This window comes from Petaurus breviceps, unplaced genomic scaffold, assembly GCF_028583685.1.
Source record: "Petaurus breviceps papuanus isolate PSGF00001 unplaced genomic scaffold, PetGlider_PUasm1.0 98, whole genome shotgun sequence".
In the NCBI taxonomy this organism is placed as follows: domain Eukaryota; kingdom Metazoa; phylum Chordata; class Mammalia; order Diprotodontia; family Petauridae; genus Petaurus; species Petaurus breviceps.
Window position 1 is genome coordinate 32,078,190 of NW_027187460.1, and position 11,581 is coordinate 32,089,770.

Consider the following 11,581-nt stretch of genomic DNA (forward strand, 5'->3'; position numbering starts at 1 on the left):
AAGTAAGAGCACCGGCTCCAGTGTCGGGATGACCTGGATCAAATCTGGGCTCAGATACTCAGCACCACACCCAGAAATAATAACTGGCCGTGTAACCTTGAGCAAGTTACTTAACCCCAATTGCTTTAAAAAAAATGCTATTTCATCTGAAATATTCCATATACAAAGAAATGGACTTATGTAATAGAAGGGACACAATTTTTCTGGAAATAACATTATTCTTCTAAATGAACATCATTTTGACCTTTGATTCTTAATTGTTGATTCCTGGTTAGAATTTTTCAGAGTTGGTTGCTATTTATTCTCTAAGGGAGAGGGTTGAGGAAAATATTCTGGTTAACAGAATTCAATTTGACTTAACAAATATTTTCATTAAATCTATGTGCAGAACACTGTGCTAAGGGTCAAGGTAGATACATAGTTCAGATAAGCCATTTTCCCTTGGCCTCACAAGGTCTAGTGAGATGAATTATCATATGTAGCATATAAGGATTACCAATTTCAATGAATTAAGAACACAACAAAAGACATTTGACACTAAAACTAGACTGAGCATAACTGACGATTCAGGAGTCATTGTAAGCTCTTAAGATGCTTTCTGAATAGGTAGAGAAGATATGGAGGGCTTGGCGATTTAAGAAGCTTATTGGCAGATTTCCAGTGAAGAAGTAAAAATTCCTTCAGTTCCTGGAGGTTATGGGGATACTGTAATCCCATAATCCCCACTTAATTTGCTAGCTATGTGACCCTAAGTAAGTCACTTAACCTCTGTTTGCCTCAGTTTCCTCAACTGTAAAATAGAGGTAATAATAGCATCCACCTCACAGAATTGTTGTGAGTATCAAATAAAATAGTTTCTTTAAAAATCACTTAGCACAGTGCCTGGCACGTGGTAGCATTATGTAAATATTGTTTATTATCATTATTATTGTTATTATTAGTCCCTTCCATCTATGTGTCTCAATAGCCTTTATAGAAAATTCACTAGGGTTCGGTCTTGAAAGAACTGGAAGCTGAAATTACTTGGCCACTCTCAATAAGCTTTGAAAAACAGGAGAAAGGGAAATGCGTTATAGAATTCTGCTTCTATTCTAGTTATCTTCCCATACTGATGACTTTCACCCAGGAATCCCCATTTGAGGAAGTACCCATGCAAGTAATTTTTCAATTTTAACCTGACTTAACTCTTGACTCTCTGGGATCTTCTACTTTGTTACCACATAAATACCTTGTCTTTTTCCCTTTTACCCTCTTTCTGACTCACTTTTATGAATTGCCTTTCCCCATTAGATTGTAAACTCCTTAAGTGCAGGGATTGCCTTTCTTTTTGCTTAATTTGAAATTCCTAGCACTTAAGTGTTTGGCATTTGGTAATTACTTAATGAATGCTTTATCTAGTCTGATCTAATGAAGAACAAGGCAGATGTTCTAATTTTTGAAAAGGGAAAAATCCATAATCTATAGGTGAATGAGCTGGACATATTTCTGGAAAAATTCTGAATTATAATAATAAAGGGAGGGTATATGATAATCCAGAAGAGGAAGCCATTCAAAGAGCCAGCTGGAATGATTTCATCAAAAATATGTCAAGGAAACTTTATTTCCTTTTTGGACAAGTTTACTAGACTGGGACACCTGGGGACTCCTTGTAGTTATACAATATATAGATATTATTAGAATATTTGACAAAGTCTCATGATATTTTTGTGGAAAACATGGAGACATGAGTTAGTAGTGCAATGGAATGGATTTAGAACAGGTTGAATGTTTTTGTTCAGTCATGTTCTATTCTTTGTGACGCCACTTAGGGTTTTCTTGGCAAAGATGCTGAGTGGTTTGCTATATCTTTCTCTAGCTCATTTTACAGATGAGGAAACTGAGGCAAACAGGATGAAATGACTTGCCCGAGGTCGCACAGCTAGTAAGTATCTGAGGCCAGATTTGAACTGAGGAAGGTGAGTCTTCTTGACTTTAGGTCCAGCACTCTATCCACTGGGCCATCTAGCTACCCAATTGATTGACTTAAGCCAAGTCTAATAAAGTGAATTTTATGTGGATTCATGTAAATTCTTACACTTTAGTTCAAAACATCAGCATCCCAAGCACAGAAGGATGGAGGCTTGACTAGAGATCATTCATATGAAAAAAATCTGTGGATATTAGTGAAATCCAAGTTCAGTAAAAATCATCTATACAATATAGTAGCCAAGAAAGCAAATTCAAAATTAGAATGTATTTAAAGAAACGGTGTCAATGGTAATGCATGTACCATCATCAGATCACATAAGGAATATTGTGTGCAGTTCTGATTACCTCATTTTAGGAAGGACGTCAACAAGTTGGAGACTGACTAGGGGAAGGTAACTTCCTCTGGTGAAGGGGTAAAAGGTTTCAAGATCATGCCATTTCAGGATCAGTTGGAGAAACTGGGAATGTTTAGTCTGGAAAAGACTTCAAAGAACACAGTGGCTGTCTTCAAATGCATAAATGGCTGTCATGTGAAAGAAGGATTATTTTTGTTGTGCTTGGCCTCAGAGGGCAAAACTAGGAAATGGGGAGAATGTTGTAAAGAGTCCAATTTATGCCTGATTCAAGAAAAAGTTCCTAATAATGACAACTGTTCAAAAGTGGAATGATCAGCTTGAAGCTCTTTAAGAAAAGGATGGATGAACCCCTGTTAAATTCCTTTTTAGGTATGGGTTGGACTGGATGGCTTCTGAGATCCCTTCCAATTCTGAGATTCTTTGATTTTGTGACCAAGTGTGGTGTATTGTGCCCTCTGGGCTGGAAAACTCTCCTGCCCAAGTATTTATCTTTTGTGTGTCTCATTTCTGGAACTCCACTATTACAACATTCCTACATGTGGTTCTGTGGCTTTGTCATATTTATTTATTTATTGCCATGAACAAAGAGAGCAAGAATGTAATTCTAGAATAAATTTACTTTCTTTGATCTATTGGACTCTCATCTCATCCAACTTCTGTCTTACACTTTGGGTCATACATACCTCTGGAGGGGTCACCCTGTAATATATATCACTATGTAGGAATTGCCAAGCATTTCTGACTGGAACTAATGGTCCTTGTACAAAATATTTTTTTTGTTTAATATATTTTATTTTTTCCCAGTAACATGTTAAAACAATTTTTTACATTTAAAAAATGTTTTGAGTTCCAAATTCTATCCCTCTCCCCTCCTTGAGATGGTAAGCAATCAAATATAGTTTATACATGTGAGTAAAACATTTCCATATTAGTGATTTGTACAAAATATACGTTAAGATTGAGTCAAGCAATGGTCTGGTGGGCCAAGATGTTACTCCTGTGTGAAGAAGAGAGAAATATCCGTCTGAAAGCAAACCCTCCATTCTGGATAAGGAAGTTAGAAGTAGTATGACTTAGATTAATGGGTCTATACCCATTATAGAACTTGATTATGGCTTAGACTCTTACTTAGTAATGCATACTTACTTCAGTTATAATAAACTCACAGTATCGTAAATGTAGAGCTGAAAAAGATCTTAAAGGCACTTAGATGAACAAACTCATTTTTACAGTTGAGGCTCAAGGGGGTTAAGTGACTTGTGCAAGGTGACACAGGAAGTGTAAGAGGTGGGATTCAAACACCTTTTTATTCCAGAACCAATGCTCTTTCCACCAGATCAGTCCGTGTTTCCAGAAAGAAGGGAGAAACCACCATAAAAAATGTTTAAAGCCTAGGCATAACTACAGAATAATGTGGATTATATATTTCTTTTTCTTTGGCATTTCAATGTTCTCTTCCTCCTCTTTCACATATTATTTTGGAATCAGAGGATCTAGTTCTGCTGTTTGTTATCTGTGTGACTTAAATTATTTAACTACTCTTTTGCGGGTTGGTGGGGCGTGAGGCAGCAGCACCATGAAGGCGTCGGGCACCGTGAGAGAGTATAAGGTGGTTGGGCGCTGCCTGCCCACTCCCAAGAGCCGGGTGCCGCCTCTTTATCACATGCGGACCTTTGCTCCTAATCATGTGGTAGCGAAGTCCCCGTTCTGGTACTTTGTTTCCCAGCTGAAAAAGATGAAGAAGTCTTCTGGAGAAATTGTATACTGTGGACAGGTCTTTGAAAAATCCCCTCTTAGAGTGAAGAACTTTGGCATCTGGCTGCGTTATGATTCCAGGAGTGGGACCCACAACATGTACAGGGAGTACAGGGACCTGACCACTGCTGGTGCCATCACTCAGTGCTACCGAGATATGGGAGCCCATCACCGTGCCCGGGCCCACTCCATCCAGATCATGAAAGTGGAAGAAATTCCTTCCAGCCAATGCCGCCGGCCTGCAGTCAAGCAGTTTCACGACTCCAAAATCAAGTTCCCTCTGCCCCACAGAGTTCTGCGTTGCCAGCACAAGCCACGCTTTACTACCAAGAGGCCCAACACCTTCATCTAAGATTAGAGACAATGAAGCACCTGTTTGGTTTAAATACATTTCTCAATTGGAAACCCCCCCCCAAAAAAAAAAATTATTTAACTACTCTCAGATTCAGTTCCTCATCTAAAGAAGGAGGGGTTTGGGCTAAAGACACTCTAAGACTCATTCAGCTCTAAATCTATGATTCAGTGATAATTCTAGAGGATGAAAAAGTCACAGTTCTACTGTATTTGACAGTTTTCAGGCACCATCTGGAGTAATGTGTTCAGAGCCAAAGTTGCAGAAGGACATTGACAAGTTAGAGTATACCCATTTGAAGGTGAATAGGATGGTGAAAAGACTTAGAAATCATTGTATAGAATTGTAATAAGAAACTCACACAAGTAGCAAATAGGAATATTTACCCTGGAAAAGAAAATACTCCAGGGGGTGGGTGCATAATCATTGTTTCCAAATGTTTAAAGCTTTGTCATGCGGAAGAGGAATTTGATTTATTTTTATGTAGCTCTAGAGGACAAAACTGAAAAACCAATGGGTGGAATCTACAAGGAAGCAGATGTTAGATAAATACAAGGGAGCTTTCTTTAGCCACTAGAACTGACCAAAAATGGAACAATTTTCTTTGCAAGGGATTGTGTCCTGATTAGAAGTGATTAAGTTGAGGCTGGATGAACATCTGTCTGGGTTTTTATAGATCACATTTCTAGTTTGTGTAAGAAAATCATTAGCCCCTTAAAGATTAGGAGGGAGCTTTAGAATTCCTTGGGGACCTGGATCCCCAAAGTCAATATATGGAAATATTAGGACATTGTTATTGATAATGTTAATATTAAGATATTTGTGTTTTTAACATAGGTCTTTAATGCTGTAATGCAACAGAATTAACTAATTAGGGAATTAGAGTAAGCTGATAGTATTTACCCAGCAGTTATTCTGTGCAGAAGCTCCTACTACTTCTACAATAAGTGTGGGGTGGGTAGTTGATACACAAGAGTTTGGTGCACAAGAGATGAGAACTAACAAAATCTGTTATGATCCAGCATTTTCCTCCAATACTGCTTGATGCTTTGCTATCTGAGTGTTACAGCGTTAAGGACGTTGGCTGCAGAGTCAGACATGGGTTTATACCCTGCCTCTGATGTTTATTACCTGTGTGACCTTGGGCAAGTCAATAAACTTCCCCAAGCCTCAGTTTCCCCATTTGCAAAATGATGGGGTTAGACTAAATGACTTCTGAGGCCTCAGTTAGAGGTGTGGTTCTATAATTTGGATGAGGCTATCTGGATTAGTCTGAATACCTTCTTGTGAAATGTCTTCAGGCTTGGCTTCAATGGAAGACTCTTTATTTCTTTATTGATTGACTTATTCATTGTCATATCATAATTTTTTCATCGGTTATTTTATTAGTGTAAAGAATTCCCAGTAAGGAAAACTCTTTCTACTCACATAAATAAGAGATTGTTCCACTATATAGTTTTAGAGAGTTGCTTGGGGCACTGAACAATTAATGGATTTGACCAGAGTCACAGTGAATACCTGTCAGAGATAGGAATTTAAGCTAGTTCTTTTTTCATGACTCTGTGGCTGACTGTCTACCAATTATATTCTATCATTCCTTGTCCAGACAATAAAAGGAACAATTTTCCAGTTTCCTGAACATTTAGTTCCCCTAATTCTACTCCAATGCTGCCCATTCTTTTCCCTCTGCCCTTTAGAATTTTTGTTCCATAGTGAAGATATTTGTCTTCATTCTGGATCCTACACAATCATCCCTACCCTCAGTTTGTAATCTCTCCCTATCTACTAGGTTTTTTTTCCTTCTACCATTAAATTGACCTAATTTCCCCCCATTCTTCATTAACCTCAGCTGGATCCTACCATCTCTTCAAATAATCATCCTCTTTTCTTTCCTCCCTTTTTTTTTTAGCCAAATTCCTAGAAGAAACTTTCTACAATGTTGTCTTTACTATCCCTCTTCCTACTCACTCATCAGTCTTTTGCAGTCTGGCATCATTAAACTAAAACTGGGCTTTTAAAATGTACCAGTGATTTCTTAGTTGCCACATCTGCAAGTATTTTCTCATTCCTCATCCTTCTTGACTTCTATGCTGCATTTGACTCTATTGACCATCCTCTCTTCTCAGGAGGAAAATACTGTCTCTTTTCTGTATTTTCATGGCATTGTTTTCTTCTGGTTCACCACTCTGACTCCTTTTCTGGCTTGTTATCTTTATCATACCCAGGAACTGTGTTGAACCTCAATATTTTCTCCTGGGCCCACTTCTCTCTCTCCATACTCCTACTTTGGGATCTCTGTTTCTTTTGAGTTTAATTATCATTTCCATGTAAATGATTCAATTATGCAGCTACATGGGACAGTGGATGGTGTATAGGTTGTAGAGTTAGGAGGACTTGAGTCCAAATCTAGCCTTACATATTGACAACATGTGTAACTCTGGGCAAGTCATCTAGAAGTTTACCTCAGTTTCCTGATCTGCAAAATAAGCTGGAAAAGGAAATGTCAAACTACTCCAGTATCTTTGCCAAGAAAACCCCAAATGGGGTCGCAAAGAGTTGGACAGGACACAAACAACTCAACAACAACAAGTGAATGACTCATGGATCTATCTTTCAAGTCCCAGGCTTTCTTTTATGCTCTAAACCTTTATCACCGATGCATATTGGCCATGTCAATCTGGAAACACTTCAAACTCATTTTGTCCAAAGTAGAATTCATGATCTTTCCCTCAAGCTTATACAAACTTACATATTTTTTTTTTATCAAAGACGGCATAACTCTTTATGTCTCAAGGTTATAACCTTGACTCATCAAGTTTCCCTTACTTCTAACCAGTTGTCAAAAGTCATTTCTACTTGCCCAATATCTCTTTTATTCAACCCTTTCTCTCTACTTACAGAACCACCACTGTAATCATCTCTACTCTAGACTATTGCAATAGATATAGGAGGTTAGGAACTTGCAGAAAACTTATTGCAGAGATAGAGAATGAACAAAGGCATCTCAGTTTTCAGCTGTGATCACTACTGCTTGTTTGATTAGAATTATATATAGCAACACCTGACCAGCCAGGTAACTGAGCATGAATGAGTCTGTATAGGTCTCTAACCTGTAGAAACTTAAACCCAAAAGATTTTTTGCAGGAATATCTGCATTAAAAGGGGGACTGTCCTACATAGACCTTTTGGAAGCTCTGTCTGGATTCAGTCAATGATGCTGTAGGTTTCCTCAAAAGCCTGTCACCTCATGCAAGGTCTTTCATAGGGCTTTCTGGAAAGTCTATGTCCATAAGTTTGTGAGCTTATGTCTATTCAATGCAAATTATTTTTTTGCTACCATATAGTGGTTTTCATTGTCTTGGCAGTCTCCCACTCCAATCCACCCTTTAAACAGTAGCCAAAATGATTTCCCTCAATCACAGATATGGCCATACATACCCCTAGCCAAACTCAAGTGACTCCCTGTTTCCTCTGAGATGAAGTATAAACTACTCAGTTTCACTTGTAATATTACCTTTATAACATGGGTCCAACCTCATTATTCACTATTCCTCTTCCAAACACTATGATCTAGCCATATTGTCCTCCTCTCTGGTGCATCCATTCACTATGCCTGAAATGCCCTTTACTCTCATATATGCCACATACAAAACCTCGCTTTCTTCAAAACTCAGTTCAGGGAGAGGATGTTGGAAAATTGGGATACTAATTGTAAAGTCAAGCACAAGCAGCTTTCCAGAAGAATGCTACTGTGAACAGCTTTTAAAGTTATGATTACATAATATAGTGAATACTCTATTTATTCAATAACAAATCAAAGCAAAACATTTACAGTAAACCAAGATACAGCATTCACAACAACTTATCACAGAGAATGGCCACATAGTTTTTCACCACAGTGGTCACACAGTTTTGAACAAAGTATAATCATTTAGTAACTCAATCATTCAATCAACTCAATCATTCAATCATCCTTTAGGAGGCTTGCCTCCTTAAGTTAGATCACAAAATACAATCGTAAAAGTTCTCCACTCATGGGGCACAGTAAGTTACAAATCAGTCACTATTCAATCATTAGTCACTCCTCAATACCCTCTTAAGGGGTAGTGGAAAATACACAGGCCATCCACCCCTTGGTCACAAGTAAATCACAATCTTCTCAGTCAGCACACAATATCCAAGTAAAGTCTTCTTTCAGTTTGACTTGAGGTTGGCTCTCAGCTTCCATGATTCCTCTTCCATGGTCCCAGCTCCAACTGTCACTTGGGTTCAAAGGCAAGCAGCTTCCAGTTCCTTGTCCAGCTCCTTGTCCAGTTCTTTGTCCAGTTCCCATTCCATATTGAAGTTTACGGTGTCCCGTCCACCTCAAGTCCTTCACAGTTCCTGTTTCTGAGAAGACAAAGCTTGACAGAGCCACAATAATATTCATACACATTGCTGGCACCATGTATCAGCAATGCCATATTCACAATGCCTATAGAGATTACAAATATGCTGATATAATTATCCATCACAAAATACATCAGGTTTGCCATTTGGGGAAATAAACTAGAAAATTTATTAAGATACCAAAAGACTGAGTCCCAAAACCAGAAAGTCAAAGCCATCAGAGTAGTTATGATATTGGCACAGGTAGATAAAGTAGAAAGCACCCACATTTTCAAGCCTTTAAAACAGAACAGGCTACCTCAGGCAAAGGTCCTCCTCTCCCCACTCACAGCAACCACCCAGCATCCTGGAAGAGCGCTCCCAGCAGCTCTGGCCCCTGGCAGTCCTCAGCAGGAGTCCTAACTCAAAAAAAAAAAAAAAAGGCAACCGCCGCCAACTGCCAACCGCAGGACCGTTAGCTCGGCTTTTCACTTTCTCTTGCTCTGCTATGTCAGCACGTCCATGGGGCATGGGAGATCTTTAAATCCCATAACCCTTACATACCATCATCAACTCACTATCTGCCTGTAAAATCAACTCAGACCCACCAACAAAGTCTGAGAACTCAGCACAAATCATCAACATAGAAATCAGCCCTGACCCACAAACAAGGTCCAAGAGGTCAGCACAAATCATCAGTAAAGTCCCAGGACCTCCAAAACCCTCCTCCAAGACTTCTGTAAACAGACAACCAGAAAATCCTCTTTCAGGGCTTCCAGTAAGGTCCCAGAGCTTTCGTACAAAGTATCACAAACAAATATCAACACAGACAGAGCAGAAAAACAGAGTTTCGGGATACCACAAATTTTCTCCTTCTTGACTCTGTCACAAGAGCCTTCTTCTCAGTTCCTGCTATCTCTAGACCTGGGGCTCTCTTTATATAATCATTAACTCCTTCACAGGGGTTCACAAGTTGTGGAGTTCACATTTTCTGTTTCTTAGCAGACTGAAACAAGGTGTTAATTCAATAGCTGACACAAGGTGTGAACTACTTCTGTGCTTGCCATTACACTAATGCACTGTTGGTGGAGTTGTGAACTGATCCAACCAATCTGAAGAGCAATTTGAAAATATGCCCAAAGGACAACCAAACTGCATACCCTTTGATCCAGCAATATCATTACTAGGCCTGTATCTAAAGAGATTATACAAAAGGGAAAAAAAGACCTACAAGTGCAAAAATGTTTACAGCAGTCCTTTTTGTGGTGGCAAAATATTGGAAATTGAGAGAATGCCCATCAATTGGGGAAGGCTGAACAAACTGTGGTATATGAATGTAATGGAATACTATTGTATAGCAAGAAAAGATGAACAGGCACATTTCAGAAAAACCTGGAAAGACTTGTAAGAACTGATGCAAAACCAATTGAGCAGAACCACAAAAACACTATATACAGTAACAGCAGCTTTGTGTGATGATCAACTATTATTGACTCAGTTCTTCTCAGCCACACAAAATTCAAGACAAGTACAAACGACTCATGAAAGGAATTGCTATCCACATCTGGATAAAGAACTGATGAACTCTGAATCAAATTGAAGCAAATTTTTTCATTTACTTTATTCTTTTTCATGTTTTTAAAAAATATGTTTCTTCTTTCACAACTGTGACTAATATGGAAATGTGTATAACCTATATTACATTATCTATCATTTTAGGAATAGGGGTGTGGAGGGAAGGAGAAAAATTCAGAACTCAAAATTTGGTGAAAATGAATGTAAAAATTGTCTTGACATATAATTGAGAAAAACAATAAAATACTATTTTAAAAAACCTCAGATCAGTCACTACCTTTTATATGAAGTCCTTCTTGTTCTCGGCTAACTACTAGCACCCACCTTCATTGAATATGTTGTTTTTATTTTGTATTTCTCTTTCTTGCTCTCTCTCTCTCTTTATATATATATATATATATATATATACATACATATATATATATATATAAAACACATGTATATACACCTATGTATGCATGTGCACATATACAATTATCTTTTTGTTCTGTGTACTCTTTTATATGTACTTGTTGTCTTCCGGTAGAATGTGATCTCCTTTAAGTATATATTATTTATTTTTGTCTTTTTATCCATGATGCCTGACACATTTCTTGGCAACTCATTAGCACTCAATAACTGTTGATTGATTAATGAGATTTTCTGCATTTGGCTAGACTGGACTTTAGACGTTATCACTGGGTTCACACTTAAAGCTTTTACAACATATTAGGATCTACTTAAGCTTGTGTTCCTCTGATATAACCCTAGATAACCCGGATGCATTTTCCATGCATAGAAAAGGGAGTGACAGTAGCAGCATGATATAGTGTAAAGATGACTGGTTCTGTCCTCAGAGGACCTGTTTTCAAATCATACCTCTGACGTTGACTTTGGGCAAGGCACTTGACCTCTCTTGTACAGTTTCCTCATCTATAAAATTCTGTGGAGAGAGGTTGGGCTAGATAGCCTCTAAGGTCTCTTCTGGCAATGGTCAGTTCTATTCAATGTCTTGCAAACAACAATAGAAAACTTAATTCTACCTCTTGATATTGAAAGAGGAAGACAATTTTGTTGTAACACAAATATGTTCTGGGGAGAGATGAGATTATTCCTTCTGGGAAAATGTTTTAGCCAGGACTTTATTCATTTAATCTGTCTCTGAAAAGGCTGCCTGTTTCCACAGCTCATGCACCAGGGCAGCCAGCCATGAGGATATATTGAAACT

At 38.2% G+C, this 11,581-nt stretch overlaps 1 pseudogene; it reads left to right on the forward strand.

Moving 5' to 3' along the window:
* The first annotated feature begins 3,870 nt into the window (after window positions 1-3,870).
* LOC138155683 (large ribosomal subunit protein eL20 pseudogene) lies at window positions 3,871-4,467 on the forward strand (annotated as a pseudogene).
* The last annotated feature ends 7,114 nt before the right edge of the window (window positions 4,468-11,581 follow it).